We start from the raw sequence: 24917 nt of genomic DNA, 5'->3' as shown, positions 1-24917 counted from the left end.
TTGCTCATCAATGAACTGAATACCTTGGTTCAACAGAAATTACCTCAGAAGAAACCGGATCCTGGGAAATTCTTAATACCTTGCATCATAGGCACCATGACCTTTAAGAAGGCTCTGTGTGACCTTGGTTCAAGTATAAACCTCATGCCACTCTCTGTAATGGAGAAACTAGGGATCTTTGAGGTACAAGCTGCAAGAATCTCACTAGAGATGGCAGACAATTCAAGGAAACAGGCTTATGGACTTGTAGAGGATGTCTTAGTGAAGGTTGAAGGCTTTTACATCCCTACTGATTTCATAATCCTAGACACTGAGAAGGATGAAGATGGATCCATCATCATTGGAAGACCCTTCCTAGCCACAGCAAGAGCTGTGATTGATGTGGACAGAGGAGAGTTAGTCCTTCAATTGAATGAGGACTACCTTGTGTTTAAGGCTCAAGGATCTTCTTCTGTAACCATGGAGAGGAAGCATGAAAGGCTTTTCTCAATACAGAGTCAAACAGAGCCCCCACACTCAACTTCTAAGTTTGGTGTAGGGAGGCCATCATCAAGCTCTGAGTCTCTGTGAAGCTCTCTAAGAGCTCACTGTCAAGCTATTGACATTAAAGAAGCGGTTATTGGAAGGCAACCCAATGTTATTTAATTATATTTATTTTCCATTGTTATTTTATGTTTTCTTTAGGTTGATGATCATGTGAAGTCATAAAAACAGCTGCAGAATTAAAGCAAAATGAAAAACAGAATAAAAAATAGCACACCTTGGAGGACAGACTTACTGGCGTTTAAACGCTAGTAAGGATAGAAGAATGGGCGTTTAACGCCCAGCCTGGCAGCACTCTGGGCGTTTAACGCCAGAAAGGGGTGCCTGGCGTCTGGCTGGCGTTAAACGCCAGAATAGGCAGAACTCTGGGCGTTTAACGCCAGAAAGGGGCAACAGACTAGCGTTTAACGCCAGGAAAGGTAGCAGAGCTGGCGTTTAATGCCAGAATTGGCACACAGAGGGCGTTTGAACGCCAGAATGGTGTAGGGAGCAAAATAAACCGGGCTATCATGATCCATAGCATCATGAATGGAGAGGAAGTAGAAGTTCATGAGATTATACCTCTAGAACTCTACAAGGTGGCGGACAAGACCTCCACTTTGGCAAGGTTAGCCTTCCCTCATCTCATCTATAACCTATGCAATTCAGCTGGAATTGTCATAGAGGAAGACATCCTCATTGATGAGGACAAGCCCATCACTAAGAAGAGGATGGAGCAAACAAGAGAGCCCACTCATGGACCTCAACAAGAGCATGAAGAAATTCCTCATCAAGAAATCCCTGAGATGCCTCAAGGGATGCACTTTCCTCCACAAAACTATTGGGAGAAAATCAACACCTCCTTAGGAGAACTGATTTCTAACATGGGGTAACTAAGGATGGAGCATCAAGAGCACTCCATTATCCTCAATAAAATCAGAGAGGACTAAAGAGCCATGAGGGAGGAGCAACAAAGGCAAGGAAGAGACATAGAGGAGCTCAAGCACTCCATAAAGAGGAAGAACTAGCCGCCATCACTAAAGTGGACCCGTTCTTTAATTTTCTTGTTCTTATTTTTCTGTTTTTCGAAAATTATGCTTTATGTTTTGTCAATGTTTGTGTCTTTATTACATGATCATTAGTGTCTATTGTCTATGTTTTAAAGCTATGAATATCCTATGAATCCTTCACATTTCTTAAATGAAAAATGTTTTTATTTGCAAAAGAACAAGAAGTACACAAATTTCGAATTCTATCTTGACATTAGTTTAATTATTTTGATGTGGTGGTAATACTTTTTGTTTTCTGAATGAATGCTTGAACAGTGTATATTTTTGAATTTGTTGTTCATGAATGTTAAAATTGTTGGCTCTTAAAAGAATAATGGAAAAAGGAGAAATGTTATTGATAATCTGAAAAATCATAAAATTGATTCTTGAAGCAAGAAAAAGCAGTGAATAGACAAAGCTTGCAAAAAAAAATATGAAAAAAAAGGCGAAAAATAAAAATAAAGAAAAAGAAAAAGCAATCAGAAAAAGCCAGTAGCCATTTAAACCAAAAGGCAAGGGTAAAAAGGATCCAAGGCTTTGAGCATTAATGGATAGGAGGGCCCACAGGAATAAAATCCTGGCCTAAGCGGCTAAACCAAGCTATCCCTAACCATGTGCTTGTGACGTGAAGGTGTCAAGTGAAAAGCTTGAGACTGAGCGGTTAAAGTCGTGGTCCAAATCAAAAAGAGTGTGCTTAAGAGCTCTGGGCACCTCTAACTGGGGACTTTAGCAAAGTTGAGTCACAATCTGAAAAGGTTCACCCAGTTATGTGTCTGTGGCATTTATGTATCCGGTGGTAACACTGGAAAACAAAATGCTTAGGGTCACGGCCAAGACTCATAAAGTAGCTGTGTTCTAGAATCAACATACTGAACTAGGAGAATCAATAACAGTATCTGAATTCTAAGTTTCTATGGATGCCAATCATTCTGAACTTCAAAGGATAAAGTGAGATGCCAAAACTGTTCAGAAGCAAAAAGGCTACTAGCTCCGCTCATCTAATTGGAACTAAGTTTATTGATAAGTTTGGAATTTATTGTATTTTCTCTTCTTTTTATCCTATTTTATTTTTAGTTGCTTGGGGACAAGCAACAATTTAAGTTTGGTGTTGTGATGAGCGTATAATTTATACCATTTTTGGCATTGTTTTTACGTAGTTTTTAGTATATTTTAGTTACTTTTTATTATATTTTTATTAGTTTTTATTCAAAAATCATATTTCTGGACTTTACTATGATTTTGTGTGTTTTTCTATGATTTCAGGTATTTTCTGGCTAAAATTGAGGGACTTGAGCAAAAATCTGATTCAGAGGCTGAAAAAGGACTACAGATGCTGTTGAATTCTGACCCTCCTGCACTCGAAGTGAATTTTCTGGAGTTACAGAAGCCCAATTGACGTGCTCTCAATTGCGTTGGAAAGTAGACTTTCTGGGCTTTCCATAAATATATAATAGTCCATACTTTGCCTGAGATTTGATGGCCCAAACTGGCGTCCAAATCCAGCCTAAAACATCTTGGCGTAAAACGCCCAAACTGGAACCAGAATTGGAGTTAAACGCCCAAACTGGCACGAATGCTGGCGTTTAACTCCAGGAACAGCCTATGCACAAAAAAGTTTCAATGCTCAGCCGAAGCACACACCAAGTGGGCCCCGGAAGTGGATTTCTGCACTATCTGCACTTAGTTACTCATTTTCTGTAAACCTAAGTTACTAGTTTAGTATAAATAGCACTTTTTACTATTGTATTCATACCAGACGATCTTATGCTATCATAGACTATTGTCCACATTTGGAGGCTGGCCTCATGGCCATGCCTAGACCTTTTTCTCTTATGTATTTTCTACGGTGGACTTTCTACACCCCATAGATTAAGGTGTAGAGCTCTACTGTTCTTCATGAATTAATGCAAGTACTATTATTTTTCTATTCAATTCATGCCTACTTCTTCTCCAAGATATACTCTCGTACTTAATTTAGTTAAGTCAGAATAAAGGAGTAACCAGTGATAATCACCCAATCTTCGTTACTCGCTTAGCCAAGATCCGCGTGCCTGACAACCACAAAGCGGTCTACATGATGTTCAACGTAGTCATTGGACGACAGCTAGAGTATACTCTCTTGGATATCTAATACACAGACCGAGTCCGTGAGATTAGTATGTTCGTGGTATAGGCTAGAATTTTTGGCAGCCATTCCTGGGATCCAGAAAGTCTAAACCTTGTCTGTGGTATTCCGAGTAGGATCTGGGAAGGAATGACTATGACGAGCTTCAAACCTGCGAATGTTGGGTGCAAGTGACAGTGTGAAAAAGGATCAATGGATCCTATCCCGACGTTAGTGGGAACCGACAGATGATTAGCCATGCGTTAGCTGTACCTGGTATTTTTCATCTGAGATGAGAAATCCGACAATTGATTAGCCGTGCAGAAACCGTAGAGGACCATTTTCACTGAGAGGATCTTACAGCTTGCCATGGAGGGAAGTAATGCATGGTTGGAAGAAGGCAATAGAAAAGCAGAGGTTCAGAAGCAACAAAGCATCTCCAGACGCTTATTTGAAATTCCCACCAATAAATTACATAAGTAACTTTATCTTATTTTATGTTTTATTTATATTTTAACTATCAAAACCTCATAACCATTTGAATCCGCCTGAATGAGATTTACAAGGAATACCATAGCTTGCTTCAAGCCAACAATCTCCGTGGGATCGACCCTTACTCACGTAAGGTTTATTACTTGGACGATCCAGTGCACTTGCTGGTTAGTTGAGCGGAGATGTGAAAAGTGTGAATCAAGATTTCCGTGCACCAAAGATCCACACCAATTCCTGTCAAAATTCTTGCAAATCTGTGACACTGTTAAGACCAATGGAGTGGATCCTGAGCTCTACAGACTTATGCTCTTTCCCTTTGCTGTTAGAGACATAGCTAAAATATGGTTAGATTCTCAACCTAAAGAAAGCTTAGACTCTTGGGAAAAGTTGGTCAATGCTTTCTTGGCCAAGTTTTTTCCTCCTCAGAAGATGAGCAAAATCAGAGTAGAAGTTCAAACCTTCAAACAAAAAGAGGGTGAATCCCTCTATGAAACTTGGGAAAGATACAAGCAACTGATCGGGAGATGTCCTTCTAACATGCTCTCAGAATGGTCTATCCTAGGCATCTTCTATAATGGTCTTTCTAAGATGTCCAAAATATCATTGGATAGTTTAGCTAGTGGATCACTCCACTTGAAGAAAACGCCTACAGAAGTAAGAGAACTCATTGAGATGGTTGCAAACAACCAATTCATGTACACTTCTGAGGGAAACCCTGTGAATAATGGGGCAGCTCAGAAGAAAGGAGTTCTTGAAGTAGACACTCTGAATGCCATATTTGGTCAGAATAAGATCTTGACCCGGCAGGTCAATATGATCTCTCAGCATTTGACTGGAATGCAAGCTGCAACTGGCAGCACTCAAGAAGATTCATCTGAAGTAGAAGCTTATGATCCTGACCAACCCACCATGGAAGAGGTGAATAACATGGGAGAACCCTATGGAAACACCTACAATCCCTCATGGAGGAATGGTATACGAAATTGTTACTCTGAGGTTGTAAAATTTGTTGTTCGTTCTCTCCCTGACAATGGCGCCAATAACTGGTGCACAATACCATGGTCCAAACATAACTTCACAACTTCGCACAACTAACCAGCAAGTGCACTGGGTCGTCCAAGTAATAAAACCTTACGTGAGTAAGGGTCGATCCCACGGAGATTGTCGGCTTGAAGCAGGCTATGGTCACCTTGTAAATCTCAGTCAGGCAGATATCAAATGGTTATGGAGTTTTCGAATAATAATAATAAATAAACAGAACATAAAGATAGAAATACTTATGTAATTCATTGGTGAGAATTTCAGATAAGCATATAGAGATGCTTTCGTTCCTCTGAATCTCTGCTTTCCAGCTGTTTTCATCCAATCAGTCTTACTTCTTTTCATGGCAAGCTTTCTGTAAGGGCATCACCGTTGTCAATGGCTACATCCCATCCTCTCTGTGAAAATGGTCCAAATGCTCTGTCACGGCATGGCTAATCATCTGGATGTTCTCGATCATACTGGAATAGGATTTACTATCCTTTTGCGTCTGTCACTACGCCCAGCACTCGCGAGTTTGAAGTTCGTCATAGCCATCCCTTCCCAGATCCTACTCGGAATACCACAGACAAGGTTTAGACTTTCCGGATCTCAGGAATGGCCATCCATGGGTTCTAACTTATACCACGAAGATACTAATAACTCGGACTCGGTCCCCTGTATTAGATATCTAAGAGATACTCATTCTAGCTTGGTTGCATGTAGAACGGAAGTGTTTGTCAGGCACGCGTTCATAAGTGAGAATGATGATGAGCGTCACATAATCATCACATTCATCATGTTCTTGGGTGCGAATGGATATCTTAGAAGCGGAATAAGTTGAATTGAAAAGAAAATAGTAGTACTTTGCATTAAATCATGAGGAACAGCAGAGCTCCACACCTTAATCTATGGAGTGCAGAAACTCTACCGTTTGAAAATACATAAGTGATAATGGTCCAGGCATGGCCGAATGGCCAGCCCCCATGAAAGTCTAAGATAGATGACGATCGTGATTTCTGCCAGTAAAGAATGTCATAAAAACAGTCGGGTTGTAGATATAGTCTCTAAACCGACAAAAATCCCTTTCGTACAAACGTTTTGGGTGTCACAAGTAACAAACCCCTTAAAAATTGTTAACCGAGTATTCAAACCTCAGGTCGTCTTCTCAAGGAACTGCGAGGAAGTATGTTCTTATTATTGGTTATAAAGGTTGTAATCGGGGTTTAGAAGGTGAGAAGCAAGTAATTTAAATGACAAGTGAATTAAATGAAAATTAAAAATAAATAATAACTGTAAAACAACTTTTGGCAAGATAAGGGAAATTAGAAGTCCAACTTAGTTATCCCTCTCAACAATAATGAAAGTTGTATCTTTATTCCACTTAGTTAACCTATGAAGCAAAGGTAAGTCAAGGGACTAATTAGTTTGACCTTCGAATCCTATTTATTTCCTAGGAAAAAGTTGGGATTATTGAAGTTCAGATCAATTAGCAAGATAATGATTATCAATTATGCTGGGTTCGATAATGTTGAGTCACTGATTTCTTAACCAAGACCAAAAGGGGAAAAAGTAAATTGCTGGAATAATAAAAGTGTCCTTAGATGGGAAGCAATGGCAACTTAAGTCAAAGAGAACAATCATAAACTGAAAATACCTTAAATATCATTAATTCAAATAGAAATCTGTAACATGGAATAATTCATAATTTAAATTATAATAATCAATTCAAATATTGGAATCAAATAAATAAAAGTAAAATTGAAATAAAAGAACATTAAAACCTGGATCCAGAGTTACTCCCAAAACAAGAAGAAGTCCTAAATCCTAAGAGAGAGAGAGAGAATCTCTCTCTAAACTAAATTTAAATCATGAAAACTAGAAATTGGCGAGCTCTCTCTGAACGGATGCATTCCTCCACTTTATAACCTCTAATCTATACTTTCTATACTTGGATCTGGGCCAAAAAGGGTTTCAGAAATCGCTGGGGGCGTATTTTGTAAATTCTGATACGTGGCCTCTGTCACGCGTCCGCGTGGGTCACGCGGTCGCGTCATCTGGAGCTTTTCCTTTCCACGCGGTCGAGTCAGTCATGTGTCCACATCGTGGGTGTTCTACTCAAGGCGCGCGGTCGCGTCAGTCATGCGGCTGCGTCACTGCTTCTTTGCTTCTGGCACGCGATCGCGTCGTCCATGCGATCGCGTGGATACCAGTTTCCTTAAAGCTCCGTTTTGCCTTCTCCTTCCATTTTTGTATGTTTCCTTTTTTCATCCTTTAAGTCATTCAGCCTTAGGAAACCTGAAGCTACTCAACACACTAATCACGGCATCGAATGGAAATACAGGTAATTAAAATAATTAATTTTTTTTTAAAGCTTAGGAAACATATTTTTCACAATATGACATAATAAGGAAGGGAAAGTAAAACCATGCAATTAATGTGAATAAGTAGGTGAAGAGTTGAATAAATCACTCTAATTAAGCACAAAAGAACTCATGAAATATGGGTTTATCAACCTTCCCACACTTAAACACTAGCATGTCCTCATGCTAAATCCAAGGTAAATAATTAAGGTTAAAGTGATGGAATGTTATGAAATGCAACCTATGCTAAATGCATCTACCTAATGAGTCATGCAATTCTAATTCATCCACTCATATATAAAGCCTACATGTAGTCAAATTATTTCACATTCTCAAGGAGATATATATACATATATGGCTAACCCTCAAATAATAAAGCATTTTTTTTGCAAATGAGATGAGAGAAAAAAAACTTGCAAGACAATCAGAGATAAATGTTAATGAGCTTTTGAACCCTCACTGGATTTTGTGTTTTCTATCTAATCACTCAGTGTTTATTGGGTTAATCACTCTATTCTTCTTTTTATTCTTCCTTTCTATAACTTTGTTTTTCTTCTAACCAATCAACAATTATAGAACATAGTCATACCAAAACTCATGAGGTCTTTAATTAAGGTTGTAATGGGGTCAAGGCAAAGGGTAAAGATATATGTATAAGGCTAAGTGAGCTAATAAGTGAATCCTTAATTAGACTAAGATCTCACCTAACATACATACTTAGTAAAACAATGCTTCTTTACCTATTCTCCCTATTTTCTCGCTTTTGATGTCACATGCTCATGTTTCAATTCTTATTTTTATCTCATGTGCATTGCTTTTTATTTTGCATTGGGGAGTTCTTTTTGTATCTCCTTATTTACATGCTTGAAAACTAACTTTTTTTTTTAATACACATGGTAATTTTAATTAATTTGAATTTTCATGAGCCTGCTTCCCAAAATTTTGAGTTGCTTTATTCTTTTTAATTTTTCTACCTTTTGTCTTTATCAACTATGTTCCCAATAAGTTTCCCACATTTTACTCTATTTATAATTTTCTATCTTAAGCTAACCAAGGATTCACTTGGGATTTTCTTTTGTTTTTCTGCTTAAGGCTAGTAATTTGGCTAAAATAGAATAAGGGGTTTTTTTTTTAAAAAAAAAAAGCTCAAAGGGGGCTAACAAAGGTGATGTAAAAGGTAGGCTAATTTGGGGTAAGTGAGCTAAAATCAAATGATGGCCTCAATCATTATTTTGAGATGTACCTATATTTTATAATCGGACATATAGACTAAAACAAAGTAAAGAACACCAGAATAAGAAAGAAGGTTGGAACACACAGGAATAAAAATTATGGTTTGAATGTAACCATACAGTTAAGCTCAAAACTCACAGGCTATGTGTTCTCTAGCTGAAAAATCAGTTATCACTTATGTATGTCATGCAGGTTTAGTTAAAAATTCTCATTATTCTCTTAAAAAGTAATTTAGGGTAGCCTTTGAAGTTTTAATGTTTCTCCTTGATGAAATGTTATCAGTTTAACTACATCATGTAATGCTATATATACAAGGTTTTATGGATCTAAATCTATTATGTTCAAGTTCCTAGCTTACTCTTTTTTATATTTGTCAATTTAAACTAAGCTATAACTAAGCTATCTTATGTAAAAAGGGTAAATTATACTAATTGATCCACTAATAAGTTAGAATTGCAAACTAAACTAAATAACTAAAATGAACTAAATAACTAAAATATGAACAAAAAATGCAAAATGCAGAAAATAGAGTAAAATACACAAGTAGCAATGTATAAGTACTCAGAAAATAACAATAAAAGAAAAAGAGAAAAATACAGAAAAATATCCAAAATAAAAGAAAAAGTATGTAGTAGTTCACCAAAATAAACGCCAGAGATGGCGACCTCCCCACACTTAAAATGAAGCATCGTCCCCGATGCTCAATCAAGCCAGGTGTGAAGGAGTGTCATCACTGGTAGGGATGGTAGCTGGGGTCTCTGTGGTGTTGGTGGGCTGAGAGTCTGGCTGCTGTAGAGGGGGGACTGACTGGATCGGGATCTCCGGATCTGCAGCCTCAAGCTGATGTGGGGCCTCCTGCTGTGGTGTAGCGTGCTCTGTGCCTGCCTGCTGATGAGTCTCTGCCTGGGAATGAGGCTCCTCCTCGTGCTCATCCTCCTCCTCTTCTGATGGTTCTGATGGTGTGTCGGGCTCGGAGGGGATGTCGGCTCCCTGTCTGATCATCAGCTTCAGATGGGAATAGCGTCGCCTGCTGCGGCGCTCCAATCTCTCATATCGGCGCCTGTTACGGCGCTCCATCTGATCAAGCTGGCGGAATAGACGGTGCATGAGGCGATAAACCGGCTCAGAGGTGGGTGGAGGTGCAGTGGTGGCAGCAGGGGCAGCTGGGGCAGCTGTGGATGAAGAGGGTCCAGCAGACGGAGGGGCTGTCTCATCAGTAGCAGTGACAGGTGGTGGTCTGTAGCCCAAAGCAAGGAAGTTCCTGCTGTGAGGGATGATCTTCCTGCAGTCCGCTGCTGGTGGTCGCTCATCGGCATCCTCCCAAGGCACATCAGCCTGACGGCCTAGCCGTGTAACCAGATAAGGAAAGGGGAGGGTGCCTCGGACGTGGACCCTGGCCATATAATGCCGGATAAAACGAGGCAAGTATAGGTCCTTACCCTCCAGCACACACCAGAGGAGGGTGATCATGGCAGTCGGGATCTCAGTCTCATGAGTTCTCAGCATCACATAGTTGCTCAAGATCTGATGCCATAGCCGAGCCTCATCATTCAAGTACACTCTCTTGATCCCTCTAGGCATAGTGATGTCCTGACCCATCTCCCAAGGAACAGCAGGGTCGAGAGCTATCCGTGCCTTCACAGCATCCCAATCAAACCGCATCTGGCCCATGTCCTCCTCAGCCTGTGCATAACCATCTGGCTGATCGGACTTGGCTGGGAGCTGGAGAACGGTTTCTATGGCCTCCTCAGTGACCAGAATTTGCTTTCCCCTCAGGTTCACTGCATCTAGGGTAGTAAGGTAGTAGTTGCAATAGAATTCCCGGACCCAAGATGCATTGACCTCTGTCAGTGGTCTCTACAGAAAGAACCAGCCCCTTTGCTTGATTTGCTCAGTGGTGTATTGCTGGAGGGATTCTAGAATCTTCAAGGTACGTTCCAGGTATAGATTTCTGAAGTTTGCAAAAGTCGGGTACTTCATCTCACAGTACCGGTTTGCAAATTTTATAGGATCAGTCGAAGGGAGCAGCTGGTCAGCTTTTTCCTGCTGTGTGAAGTTCTTCTCCCGCGATGAGGAATCGTGCATTAGAGCAATGATGGACTGGGAGGAATCTCCTCGCTTGCGCTTGCCAGTACCCTTGCCTTTGCCTTTCCTTTGTGAGGCAGACATCCTGAAAAACAGAAAACCAGGAAATGGATAAAAAAGGAAAGCAAATAGGCAATTTAAACAAAGGAAACTCAAAGCGGTAAGGGAGAAATAGAATAAGGAAAATGAGTAATTGAAATGTGATTGAATTAATGTTGAATGGAAAGAAAAAAAGTCAATATGCCATAGTGAGAAAGTTAGAGGAAGTGAAAGTGATCAGAAAAGAGATCAAGAGGGTTAGTATGGTAAAAAGAAATTAGTAAATTAAAATTAGTGAGTTAGGAAAGTAAGTGGCATAGAAAAAATTCCATATAACAAGGATTCACAGGTAAGAATAGAAGTACTCATAATCGAATAAAGAAAACAGGGTGATGCTGATTCGAATAGAAATAAAGAAATCAGAAATTGGAATCAGTGAATCACAAATGCAGGTTATGAACTAGGAAATCAAAGAGGATAAGAAAGTGGCCCTAGCATTCATGAAATGGTTTGGGGGAAGCAGAGTAAAACAGAGTTGCCAAACCAAAACAAGAATGAAAACAATTTTCAAAAAAAAATTTGGGCAGCATTCCGGCTAAAATTGGATTGTCCCGGAAAATAAACAGCAATCATATCAGTTCATATGAATTAAAAAAAATCAAGCTGCATGTACATAGATATAAAATAAACATAAAAACTCAATGTAAACAGCAGCAACATACAAGAAAGCAGCATATGAATCATGATTATAGCAGAAACAGATTTGCACATAGGATAAAACAGAAATAAGAACAGTGCAAGTAAACAGACCTAGATCCACTAACCACAGCCTAAGCTACCTAACAACCTAAAAATCCACTACAACATGCAAGTCTAGCTATCCTAATCATGAACATAAATGGAATAAAAAATACAAAAAAGTGACGAACGGATAAAAAGGGTTGCGTGTTGCGGAACCTGGTAAGCGGAAGGGGTGGAATAGGGAAGAAGGTGGCTGCGGCGGCGTCCGGCGCGGTGGTGGTGCACGGCGTCGCGGTGGCGGCTGCGGGGGCAGTGGCGGAGGGAGGTATTAGGGTTAGTGAGAGAGGAAGAGGATAGGGGAAGGGAGGGCGGCGGTTGTTGCTGGCTGAAGGGGGTGGATGGCGGAGAGGGGGATGCGGCTGGATGGCCGGCGGTGGCTGGGCGGTGCTCGCGGAGGTGGCTGTGGTGGAGAGGGGAGGAGAGAGGAAGAAGGAAGAAGAGAGAAGGGGAGCGGTGGTACGGCGGCGGCGTCGGGGTGGTGGCGTGGTGGCTGGCCGGCGGTGGTTGGGGGAAGAAGAACAGAGATGGAGAAGAGGGTTGAGGGTGAAGGGGGGGCTGCGCGACTGATAGGGTTTGCGTGGCTGGGGGTTATATTTTCGAATCCACGCGGCCGCGTGGGGGACGCGGTCGCGTGGTTGGGGTGAAAATGGGGAAGACGCGATCGCGTGGGGAGCACGATTGCATGAGAGGGGGAAAGAGGGGTGACGCGATCGCGTGGGTCGCGCGATCGCGTCGCTGGAATTCGTGCTAAACGCACGACTCCAGCGCCGTTTCAACGTAACTCTCTGTCTCTTTTTGGGGTGATATACAATCCATGCGACGCGATCGTGTCGCTCACGCGATCGCGTGGGATTGGTATTGGGTAAGTGACGCGATCGCATGGGGCATGCGATCGCGTGGGCCAATTTGTGCGAAACGCACAAGAGCCGCACGATTCCAGCCCAACTTTCTGTTCATTGGATCCTTACGCCAATATATATATATATCATGCGGCCGCGTGGGTCACGCGGTCGCACGGGTGGTGTTTTTCGCGATATGACGCGATCGCATGGGGCATGCGGTCGCGTCGTGCAACCCTTTTTTTTTTTTAACTGAAAAATGCAGGATGCAGTGATTAACATGAATGCTATGCATGATTCTAGGTTAATGTTAAAATAAAAAAAAGGGTAAATTGAAAACAATAAACAAGAAATAGATTGAGAAAGAAGCGACCATACCATGGTGGGTTGTCTCCCACCTAGCACTTTTAGTTAAAGTCCTTAAGTTGGACATTGGAAGAGTATCCTGTTATGGTGGCTTATGTTTAAATTCGTCCAAAAATTTCCACCAGTGCTTGGAATGCCAATAGCCTCCGGGGTCCCAAACTAGGCATGTAAAGCTTCTGAGCAGCTTCAAACAGATATTCAACCTCCCGGGATGATGAATGTCAGAATATAATCCATGATCCCAAACTGTGTTTTTAGATCCGCCTCCGTTTTGATTTGTAAGTTTCCATTTGGGCGGGTTAAAAAGTAGAATCTCACCGTGGTGACCAAACATTCTCCGTGAACCATGCAATTGAGCATGATACCAATCCGTGTACTTCGAGGTGAAGCGTGGAACCTTATTGAACCTGGTGCACCAGTTCTGAGTACGAGCCAATTCCCTCTTACTCTTAAAGCCGCAGAGAGCTCTAAGTTGGCCATCTGTTTCAAGCAAACCATATTCAAGTGAATAAGTAAAATTATAAGTTAAAGATTGTACCCACTTGAAGCTTGTATTAGGTGGTAATGGCCTTGGGATAGGTGTTTTTGGTGGTTCTGCAAGTTCCGTTTTCTTGTGCTCTTCTGTGAATTCTTCCACTTCCTTGCAAAGATCTTCAATTGTATCTGTATCCTAGTCAAAGTCTTCTATGTCTTCCTCATCACTCGAGTCATAAATTGGAGGTTGAGAGAAATCTACCTCCGCATCATCTTCATATTCACTTGGGGAAAATTCTTCGATCTCAGAGAATTCACTTGCGGACGCAAGTTCATCACTAGGAGAACTAGACTTGTGACTATCATCATCAAGGAAATTTGCTTCTTGGATTATTCCGTCTGATTCTTCGTAAACGACTTGCCTTGGAGATTGTACGGTATCCTCCTTAGCATCAACTGTAGCATCTTGGACGGAGTTTTCCTCAATTCTGGATTCCCAAGGAAGTTCAGCATCTCCTAGATCTTCAACCAACTCTTCTTCTTGAACAATGACAGCTTCTTCCACTTGTTCTAGTACGAATTCATTCTCTGTCTTGTCCACTGGAGTCTCTAGTATTTCTTTCATGCTATGCTCTTCATCGGGCTGTCCATATGGAGCTGTGGTTGATCCTTGTATATTTGAGCACCTAGTGGCCCATTGAATTAGTGCTTGCTCCAGTTGTTGAATGGTTGTTTGAAATTTAATTACTGTTTCTTTTAGGCGATCATCTGCTTCGCGGTTTGCTGGACTTGGACATGATACAAAGGAAAGTGGTGATGATTGAGAACGATTGGATTGGTATTGGGGTAAGGAAGGATCATATGATGGCGAATGGTGAAGAGAAGCTTGTGAGTGTGGTGGTTCGAGGTTATGTTGAAAGGAAGGTTCATATGCACGGGGTGGGGCTTGTTGGTAGTTACAAGGTTGTCCACCATGTCTTTCAGCTGGGTATGCACGGTACAATGGTCTTTGCCCAGGATATCTCGGAGGGTGTTGCTGCCAAAAGGGTTGATTAGATCCTCTTGGTTCCATCCATCCTTGATTGGTCTGACCTTGATGCACATTCCTACTGTAACTTCTATTTCCTTTAACAATATTAGAACCAAACTCAAAGCGAGAGGGGTGAGAGTTCATAGTAGCAAATAAAGATAAAAAGGAAAAACAAAAATAAATAAACAAGCAAAAGAAAAATATTTACAATAACCAATAATAAGGCACACGTTAGTAGTTCCCCGGCAACGGCGCCATTTTGACGATCGTGATTTCTGCCAGTAAAGAATGTCATAAAAATAGTCACGTCGTAGATATAGTCTCTAAACCGACAAAAATCCCTTTCGTACAAACGATTTGGGTGTCACAAGTAACAAACCCCTTAAAAATTGTTAACCGAGTATTCAAACCTCGGGTCGTCTTCTCAAGGAACTGCGAGGAAGTATGTTCTTATTATTGGTTATAAAGGTTGTAATCGGGGTTTAGAAGGTGAGAAACAAGTAATTTAAATGACGAGTGAATTAAATGGCAATTAAAAATAAATAATAACTGTAAAACAACTTTTGGCAAGATAAGAAAAATTAGAAGTCCAACTTAGTTATCCCTCTCAACAATAATGAAAGTTGTATCTTAATTCCACTTAGTTAACCTCTGAAGCAAAGGTAAGTCAAGGGACTAATTAGTTTGACCTTCGAATCCTATTTATTTCCTAGGAAAAAGTTGGGATTATTGAAGTTCAGATCAATTAGCAAGATAACGATTATCAATTATGCTGGGTTCGATAATGTTGAGTCACTGATTTCTTAACCAAGATCAAAAGGGGAAAAAGTAAATTGCTGGAATAATAAAAGTGTCCTTAGATGGGAAGCAATGGCAACTTAAATCAAAGAGAATAATCATAAACTGAAAATACCTTAAATATCATTAATTCAAATAGAAATCTGTAACATGGAATAATTCATAATTTAAATTATAATAATCAATTCAAATATTGGAATCAAATAAATAAAAGTAAAATTGAAATAAAAGAACATTAAAACCTGGATCCAGAGTTACTCCCAAAACAAGAAGAAGTCCTAAATCCTAAGAGAGAGAGAGAATCTCTCTCTAAACTAAATCTAAATCATGAAAACTAGAAATTGGCGAGCTCTCTCTGAATGGATGCATTCCTCCACTTTATAACCTCTAATCTATGCTTTCTGTACTTGGATCTGGGCCAAAAAGGGTTTCGAAAATCGCTGGGGGCGTATTCTGTAAATTCTGATACGTGGCCTCTGTCACGCATCCGCGTGGGTCACGCGGTCACGTCATCTGGAGCTTTTCCTTTCCACGCGGTCGCGTTAGTCACGCGTCCGCATCGTGGGTGTTCTACTCAAGGCGCACGGTCGCGTCAGTCATGCGGCCGCGTCGCTGCTTCTTTGCTTCTGGCACGCGATTGCGTCGTCCATGCGATCATGTGGATACCAGTTTCGTTAAAGCTCCGTTTTGCCTTCTCCTTCCATTTTTGTAAGTTTCCTTTTTTCATCCTTTAAGTCATTCAGCCTTAGGAAACCTGAACCTACTCAACACACTAATCACGGCATCGAATGGAAATAAAGGTAATTAAAATAATTAATTTTTTTTAAAGCTTAGGAAACATATTTTTCACAATATGACATAATAAGGAAGGGAAAGTAAAACCATGCAATTAATGTGAATAAGTAGGTGAAGAGTTGAATAAATCACTCTAATTAAGCACAAAAGAACTCATGAAATATGGGTTTATCAATAGCATAAAACTAATCAAAGATCCCCCCTTTATACAATAGTAAAAAGTCCTATTTATACTAAACTAGTTACTAGGGTTTACAGAAGTAAGTAATTGATGCATAAATCCACTTCCGGGGCCCAGTTGGTGTGTGCTTGGGCTGAGCTTGAAGTTTACACATGGAGAGGTCATTCTTGGAGTTGAACGCCAGTTTGTAACGTGTTTCTGGCGTTTAACTCCATACTGCAGCGTAGAACTGGCGTTCAATGCCCTTTTGAATCATCTAAACTCAGCCAAAGCATGGACTATTATATATTGCTGAAAAACCCTGGATGTCTACTTTCTAACGCAATTGGAAGCACGCCATTTTGAGTTCTGTAGCTCCAGAAAATCCACTTTGAGTGCAGGGAGGTCAGAATCCAACAGCATCAGCAGTCCTTCTTCTACCTCTGAATCTGATTTTTGCTCAAGTCCCTCAATTTCAGCCAGAAAAAACGTGAAATCACAGAAAAACACACAAACTCATAGTAAAGTCCAGAAATGTAAATTAACATAAAAACTAATAAAAACATCCCTAAAAGTAACTAGATCCTACTAAAAACATACTAAAAACAATGCCAAAAAGCGTATAAATTATCCGCTCATCACAACACCAAACTTAAATTGTTGCTTGTCCCCAAGCAACTGAAACTCAAATAGGATAAAAAGAAGAGAATATAATATAAACTCAAAAATATCAATGAAACATAGCTCCAATCAGATGAGCGGGACTTGTAGCTTTTTGCCTCTTGAATAGTTTTGGCATCTCACTTTATCCATTGAGGTTCAGAATGATTGGCATCTATAGGAACTCAGAGTTCAGATAGTGTTATTGATTCTCCTAGTTCAGTATGTTGATTCTTGAACACAGCTAATTTATGAGTCTTGACCGTGGCCCTAAGCACTTTGTTTTCCAGTATTACCACCGGATACATAAATGCCACAGACACATAATTGGGTGAACCTTTTAGATTGTGACTCAGCTTTGCTAAAATCCCCAATTAGAGGTGTCCAGGGTTCTTAAGCACACTCTTCTTTTGCTTTGGACCTTGACTTTAACCGCTCAGTCTCAAGTTTTCACTTGACACCTTCACGCCACAAGCACATGGTTAGGGACAGCTTGGTTTAGCCGCTTAGGCCAGGATTTTATTCCTTTAGGCCCTCCTATCCAATGATGCTCAAAGCCTTGGGATCCTTTTTATTTACCCTTGCCTTTTGGTTTTAAGGGTTATTGGCTTTTTGCTCTTGCCTTTTGGTTTTAAGAGCTTTTGGCTTTTTCTGCTTGCTTTTTCTATTTCTATTTTTTTTTGCCATTTTTTTTTCTTTTTTTTTTTCTGCAAGATTTTGTATTCACTGCTTTTTCTTGCTTCAAGAATCATTTTTATGATTTTTCAGATTATCAAATAACATGTCTCCTGTTCATCATTCTTTCAAGAGCCAACATATTTAACATTCTAAAACACCAACTTCAAAAGACATATGCACTGTTCAAGCATTCATTCAGAAAACAAAAAGTATTGTCTCCACATCAAAATAATTAAACTAAGTTCAAGGATAAATTCGAAACTCATGTACTTCTTGTTCTTTTGTAATTAAAACATTTTTCCATTTAAGAGAGGTGATGGATTCATATTCACTACTTTAAGGCATAGACACTTAGACACTAATGATCATGTAATAAAGACACAAACATAGATAAACATTTAACATAAGAAAACAAAAAACAGAAAGTTTAAGAACAATGAATGAGTCCACCTTAGTGATGGTGGCATTTTCTCCTTGAGGAACCAATGATGTCCTTGACCTCTTCTATGTCTCTTCCTTGTCTTTGTTGCTCCTCCCTCATAGCTCTTTGATCTTCTCTAATTTCATGGAGTATGAGGGAGTGCTCTTGATGTTCCACCCTTAGTTGTCCTATGTTGGAACTTAGTTCTCCTAGGAAGGTGTTGATTTGCTCCCAAAAATTCTGTGGAGGAAAGTGCATCCCTTGAGGTATCTCAGGGATTTCTTGATGATGAGCTTCCTCACGTGTTTCTTGAGCTCCATGAGTGGTCTCTCTTGTTTGCTCCATCCTTTTCTTAGTGATGGGCTTCTCTTCCTCAATGGGAATGTCTCCTTCTATGAAAGCTCTAGCTGAGTAACATAGATGGCAAATAAGACGAGGGAAAGCTAGCCTTGCCAAGGGGGAGGGCTTTTCGGCTATTTTGTAGAGTTCAAGGGAGATGACTTCATGAACTTCTACTTCCTCTCCAATCATGATGCTATGAATCATGATGGCTCGATCCACAGTAACTTCAGATCGGTTGCTAGTGGGAATGATGGAGCGTTGGATGAACTCCAACCATCCTCTAGCCACAGGCTTGAGGTCCAGTCTTCTAAGTTGAACCGGTTTGCCTTTTGAGTCAATCTTCCATTGAGCTCCTTCCACACATATGTCCATGAGGACTTGGTCCAACCTTTCATCAAAGTTGACCCTTCTAGTGTAGGGGCGTGCATCTCCTTGCATCATAGGCAAGTTAAACGCCAACCTCATATTCTCCGAACTAAAAATCTAAGTATTTCCCCCGAACCATGGTGAGATAATTCTTTGGGTTTGGGTTCTTACTTTGATCATGGTTCCTAGTGATCCATGCATTAGCATAGAACTCTTGAACCATTAGAATTCCGACTTGTTGGATGGGTTTTGTTAGAACTTCCCAACCTCTTCTTTGGATTTCATATCGGATTTCCGGATACTCATTTTTCTTGAGTTTGAAGGGGACCTCGGGGATCACCTTCTTCTTGGCCACAACATCATAGAAGTGGTCTTGATGGGCTTTGGAGATGAATCTTTCCATCTCCTATGACTCGGAGGTGGAAGCTTTTGTCTTCCCTTTCCCTTTTCTAGAGGATTCTCCGGTCTTAGGTGCCATCAATGGTAATGGAAAAATAAAAAGCTTATGCTTTTACCACACCAAACTTAGAATATTGCTCGCCCTCGAGCAAGAGAAGAAAGAAGAGATGAAGAAGAAGAATAAATAGAGGAGAGGGAGAGAGGTTTGTGTTTCGGCCAAGAAGAGGAAGAGAGGGTTGTGTTGTGTGAAAATGAAGAAGAATGGAGGGGTTTATATAGTGGAGGGAGAGGGGTTAGGTTCGGCCATTTAGGGTGGGTTTGGGTGGGAAAGTGATTTTGAATTTTGAAGGTAGGTGGAGTTTATGAGGTAGGTTTATGGAGAAGAGAGGATGGATGTGAGTGGTGAAGGGGTTTTGGGAAAGGGTGTTTATTGGGAAGAGAGGATGAATGAGAAGAGGGAAGAGTATGAGTGGAGGTAGGTGGGGATCCTGTGGGGTCCACAGATGCTGAGATGATCCTGTGGGGTCCACAGATCCTGAGGTGTCAAGGAATTGCATCCCTGCACCAATTAGGCATGTAAAATGCCTTTGCATGAAATTCTGGCGTTTAGACGCCGAATTGGTGCTTGTTCTGGGCGTTCAGCGTCCAGATGCAGCATGTTTCTGGCGTTGAACGCCAGTTCTATGCTTGTTTCTACCGTTCAGCGCCAGCTTTCCTCAGTGTGCATTTCTTGCATCTGAACGCTAGGATGCTGCTTATTTTGGGCGTTCAACGCCAGATCCATGCTCTGTTCTGGCGTTAAACGCCAGCCAGATGCTTCTTACTGGCGTTAAAACGCCAGTAAGCCCTTCCTCCAGGGTGTGATTTTTCTTCTGCTATTTTTGATTCTGTTTTTGATTTTTCTATTTATTTTGTGACTCCACATGATCATGAACCTAATAAAACATGAAAGAACAACAAAAATAAAAATAAAATTAGATAAATAAAAATTGGGTTGCCTCCCAACAAGCGCTTCTTTAATGTCAATAGCTTGACAGTGGGCTCTCATGGAGCCTCACAGATGTTCAGAGCATTGTTGAGACTCCCCAACACCAAACTTAGAGTTTGGATATGGGAGTTCAACACCAAACTTAGAGTTTGGTTGTGGCCTCCCAACACCAAACTTAGAGTTTGACTGTGGGGGCTCTGGTTGACTCTGTTTTGAGAGAAGCTTACTGTGCCTCTTTTCCATGTTTACAGAAGGATGTCCTTGAGTTTTAAAATCAAGGGAGTCCTCATTCAATTGAAGGACTAGTTCACCTCTATTAACATCAATCACAGCTCTTGCTGTGGCTAGGAAGGGTCTTCCAAGGATGATGGATTCATCCTCATCCTTTCCAGTATCTAGGATTATGAAATCAGCAGGGATGTAAAGGCCTTCAACCTTTACTAACACGTCCTCTACTTGTCCATAAGCCTCTTTTCTTGAGTTGTCTGCCATCTCTAATGAGATTCTGGCAGCTTGCACCTCAAAGATTCCCAGTTTCTCCATTACAGAGAGTGGCATGAGGTTTATTCCTGACCCAAGGTCACATAGAGCCTTTTCAAAGGTCCTGGTGCCTATGGTACAAGGTATTAGGAACTTTCCAGGATCCTGTTTCTTCTGAGGCAATCTCAGTTGATCCAATGCATTTATTTCATTGGTGAACAGGGGAGGTTCATCTCCCCAAGTCTCATTACCAAATAAATTGGCATTCAGCTTCATGATTGCACCAAGGAACTTGGCAACTTGCTCTTTAGTAACATCCTCATTCTCTTCTGAAGAGGAATACTCATCAGAGCTTATGAAGGGCGTAAGGAGGTTTAATGGAATCTCTATGGTCTCTAGATGAGCCTCAGAGTCCTTTGGTTCCTCAAAGGGAAACTCCTTATTGATCACTAGACATCCCAGGAGGTCTTCCTCACTGGGATTCACGTCCTTCTCCCCTCTTGTGGGTTCGGATATGATGGTCAATTCAATGGCCTTGCACTCTCCTTTTGGATTTTCTTCTATATTGCTTGGGAGAGTACCAGGAGGGATTTCAGTGATCCTTTTACTCAGCCGGCCCACTTGTGCCTCCAAATTTCTAATGGAGGACCTTGTTTCATTCATGATACTCAGAGTGGCCTTAGATAGATCAGAGACTAACTTTGCTAAATTAGAGGTATTTTGTTCAGAATTCTCTGTCTGTTGCTGAGTGGATGATGGAAAAGGTTTACTATTGTTAAACCTGTTTCTTCCACCATTATTAAAGCCTTGTTGAGGCTTTTATTGATCCTTCCATAAGAGATTTGGGTGATTTCTCCATGAGGGGTTATAGGTGTTTCCATAAGGTTCACCCATGTAATTCACTTCTGCTATTACAGGGTTCTCAGGATCATAAGCTTCTTCTTCAGGAGATGCTTCTTGAGTACTGTTGGATGCAACTTGCATTCCATTCAGACTCTAAGAAATCATATTGACTTGCTGAGTCAATATTTTGTTCTGAGCCAGTATGGCATTCAGAGTATCAATTTCAAGAACTCCCTTCTTCTGAGGCGTCCCATTACTCACAGGATTCCTCTCAGAAGTGTACATGAACTGGTTATTAGCAACCATGTCAATGAGTTCTTGAGCTTCTGCAGGCGTTATCTTTAGGTGAATGGATCCACCTGCAGAAGTATCCAATGACATCTTAGCTAATTCAGACAGACCATCATAGAATATATCCAGGATGGTCCATTCTGAAAGCATGTCAGAAGGACACTTTTTGGTCAGTTGCTTATATCTCTCCTAAGCTTCATAGAGGGATTCACCTTCTTTCTGTCTGAAGGTTTGAACATCCACTCTAAGCTTACTAAGCTTTTGAGGAGGAAAGAACTTGGCTAAGAAAGTCGTGACCAGCTTATCCCAAGAGTTCAGGCTATCTTTGGGTTGAGAGTCCAACCACACTCTAGCTCTGTCTCTTACAGCAAACGGGAAAAGCATTAGCCTGTAGACCTCGGGATCAACCCCATTGGTCTTAACAATATCATAGATTTGCAAGAATTCAGTTAAAAACTGAAAAAGGATTTTCAGATGGAAGTCCATGAAACTTGCAGTTCTGCTGCATCAGAGAAACTAATTGAGGTTTCAGCTCAAAATTGTTTGCTCCAATGGCAGGAATGGAGATGCTTCTTCCATGTAAATTGGAATTAGGTGTAGTAAAGTCACCAAGCATCCTCCTTGCATTATTATTATTTTTGGCTGCCATCTCCTCTTCCTGTTCGAAAATTCCTGTAAGGTTGTCTCTGGATTGTTGTATTTTAACTTCTCTTAGTTTCCTTTTCAGAGTCCTTTCAGGTTCAGGATCTGCTTCAACAAGAATGTTCTTGTCCTTGCTCCTGCTCATATGAAAAAGAAGGGAACAGAAAATAATAATAGGGATCCTTTTTACCACAGTATAGAGGTTCCCTTGTTGTTAGTAGAAGAAGAAAGGGAATAAGAGTGAAGAAGAATGGATAATCCAAACACAAGGGTGAGGATAGGAGCAGTGATTTGAGATGAAGAGAAGTGTTAGTAAATGAATAAATAAATAGAAGGAGATGGGGGAAAGGGAATTTCGAAAATTAAAAATTAAAATTTAAAGTTAAATTTTGAAAATAGTTTTTGAAAAAGGTTAGTAATTTTCGAAAATTAGGAATGAAATAAAATTAAAATTAAAAATTGAAAACAATCAATTAATTAAAAATAATTTTTGAAAAAGAGGGAGGTATTTTTGAAAATTAGAGAGGGGAAGTTAGTTAGGTAGTTTTGAAAGAGATAAGAAACAAACAAAAAGTTAATTAGTTAGTTGAAACACATTTTGAAAATCAATTTTTTAAAAGATAAGAAGATAAGAAGTTAGAAAAGATATTTTAAAATCAAATTTTTGTAAAAGATATGATTTTGAAAAAGTTAAGATAAAAAGATATTTTTCAAAAGATATGATTGAAATTAGTTTTGAAAAAGATTTGATTTTTAAAATCACAATTAATGACTTGATTCACAAGAAATCACAAGCTATGATTCTAGAACTTAAAGTTTGAATCTTTCTTAACAAGTAAATAACAAACTTGAAACTTTTGAATCAAAACATTAATTGTTGATGATATTTTTGAAAATATGATGTAAAATTAAGAAAAAGATTTTTAAAAAATATTTTTAAAATTTTTGAAAATAAATAAGAGAAATGAAAAAGATTTGATTTTTGAAAAAGATTTTGAAAGAGATAAGATTTTTAAATTGAAAATTTGATTTGACTCATAAAAACAACTAGATTTTAAAAATTTTTGAAAAAGTCAATCCAAATTTTCAAAATTTATGAGTGAAAAAGGGAAAGATATTTTTTGAATTTTGAATTTTTAATGATGAAAGAGAAAAACATGAAAATGATGCAATGCATGAAAATTTTGGATCTAAACTTGTGATGCATGCAAGAACACCATGAATGTCAAGATGAACACCAAGAACACTTTGAATGTCAAGATGAACACCAAGAACTTATTTTTGAAAAATTTTCAAGAAAAAAAAATATGCAAGACACCAAACTTAGAAAATTTTCATGTATAGACACTATGAATGCAAGAATGCATATGAGAAACAAGAAAAGACACAAAACAAGAAAATATGAAGATCAAACAAGAAGACTGGCCAAGAACAACTTGAAGATCATGAAGAACACTATGAATGCATGAATTTTCGAAAAAATGCATAAAGAATTTTTAGAAAAAATGCAATTGACACCAAACTTAAAAATTGACTCAAGACTCAAACAAGAAACACAAAATATTTTTTATTTTTATGATTTTATAAATTTTTTTTTATTATTTCGAAAATTAATGTGAAAAAGAAAAATAAAGATTCCAAAATTTTTAATATGAATTCCAAGGATCTTGCACTCTTAGTCTAAAGATCCAATCTGAGGGTTAGACATGGCTTAATAGCCAGCCAAGCTTTAGAAGATACAAATCAGGCATATAACAGCTGATACTTCATCCAACTTCATATACATGCCTTTTATGTTGACAAGTGGAAGCCTCAATCCAAAAGAATTTGGATATGGCTTTACAGCCAGCCAGGCTTCAACATGTTACCACGAAACTCTAGAATTCATTCTTAAAAATTTTGAATAATTTTCGAAAACAAAAGGAAAAATTTTTTTTTTAAAGATTTTTGAAAATATTTTTTTTTTGTGAAAAGAAAACAAAAAGAAAGTTACCTCATCTGAGCAACAAGATGAACCGTCAGTTGTCCAAACACGAACAATCCCTGGCAACGGCGCCAAAAACTTGGTATGCGAAATTGTTACTCTGAGGTTGTAAAATTTGTTGTTCGTTCTCTCCCTGGCAATGGCGCCAATAACTGGTGCACAATACCATGGTCCAAACATAACTTCACAACTTCGCACAACTAACCAGCAAGTGCACTAGGTCGTCCAAGTAATAAAACCTTACGTGAGTAAGGGTCGATCCTACGGAGATTGTCGGTTTGAAGCAGGCTATGGTCACCTTGTAAATCTCAGTCAGGCGGATATCAAATGGTTATGGAGTTTCCGAATAATAATAATAATAAATAAACAAAAAATAAAGATAGAAATACTTATGTAATTCATTGGTGAGAATTTCAGATAAGCGTATAGAGATGCTTTCGTTCCTCTGAATCTCTGCTTTCCCGCTGTCTTCATCCAATCAGTCTTACTCCTTTCCATGGTAAGCTTTCTGTAAGGGCATCACCGTTGTCAATGGCTACATCCCATCCTCTTTGTGAAAATGGTCCAAATGCTCTGTCACGGAATGGCTAATCATCTGGAGGTTCTCGATCATACTAGAATAGGATTTACTATCCTTTTGCGTCTGTCACTAT

At 39.6% G+C, this 24917-nt stretch overlaps 1 non-coding gene across 1 annotated transcript; it reads left to right on the top strand.

Moving 5' to 3' along the window:
* Positions 1-21782: 21782 nt before the first annotated feature.
* On the top strand, positions 21783-21890 carry LOC148577979 (small nucleolar RNA R71). Its single transcript, XR_015904273.1, has one exon. It is a non-coding gene; the product is annotated as a small nucleolar RNA R71 (small nucleolar RNA).
* The last annotated feature ends 3027 nt before the right edge of the window (positions 21891-24917 follow it).

The sequence above is a fragment of the Arachis ipaensis genome, chromosome B1 (assembly GCF_059453495.1).
Source record: "Arachis ipaensis isolate K30076 ecotype BB chromosome B1, ASM5945349v1, whole genome shotgun sequence".
NCBI lineage: Eukaryota > Viridiplantae > Streptophyta > Magnoliopsida > Fabales > Fabaceae > Arachis > Arachis ipaensis.
This window is presented reverse-complemented; position numbering and strand designations above follow the sequence as displayed.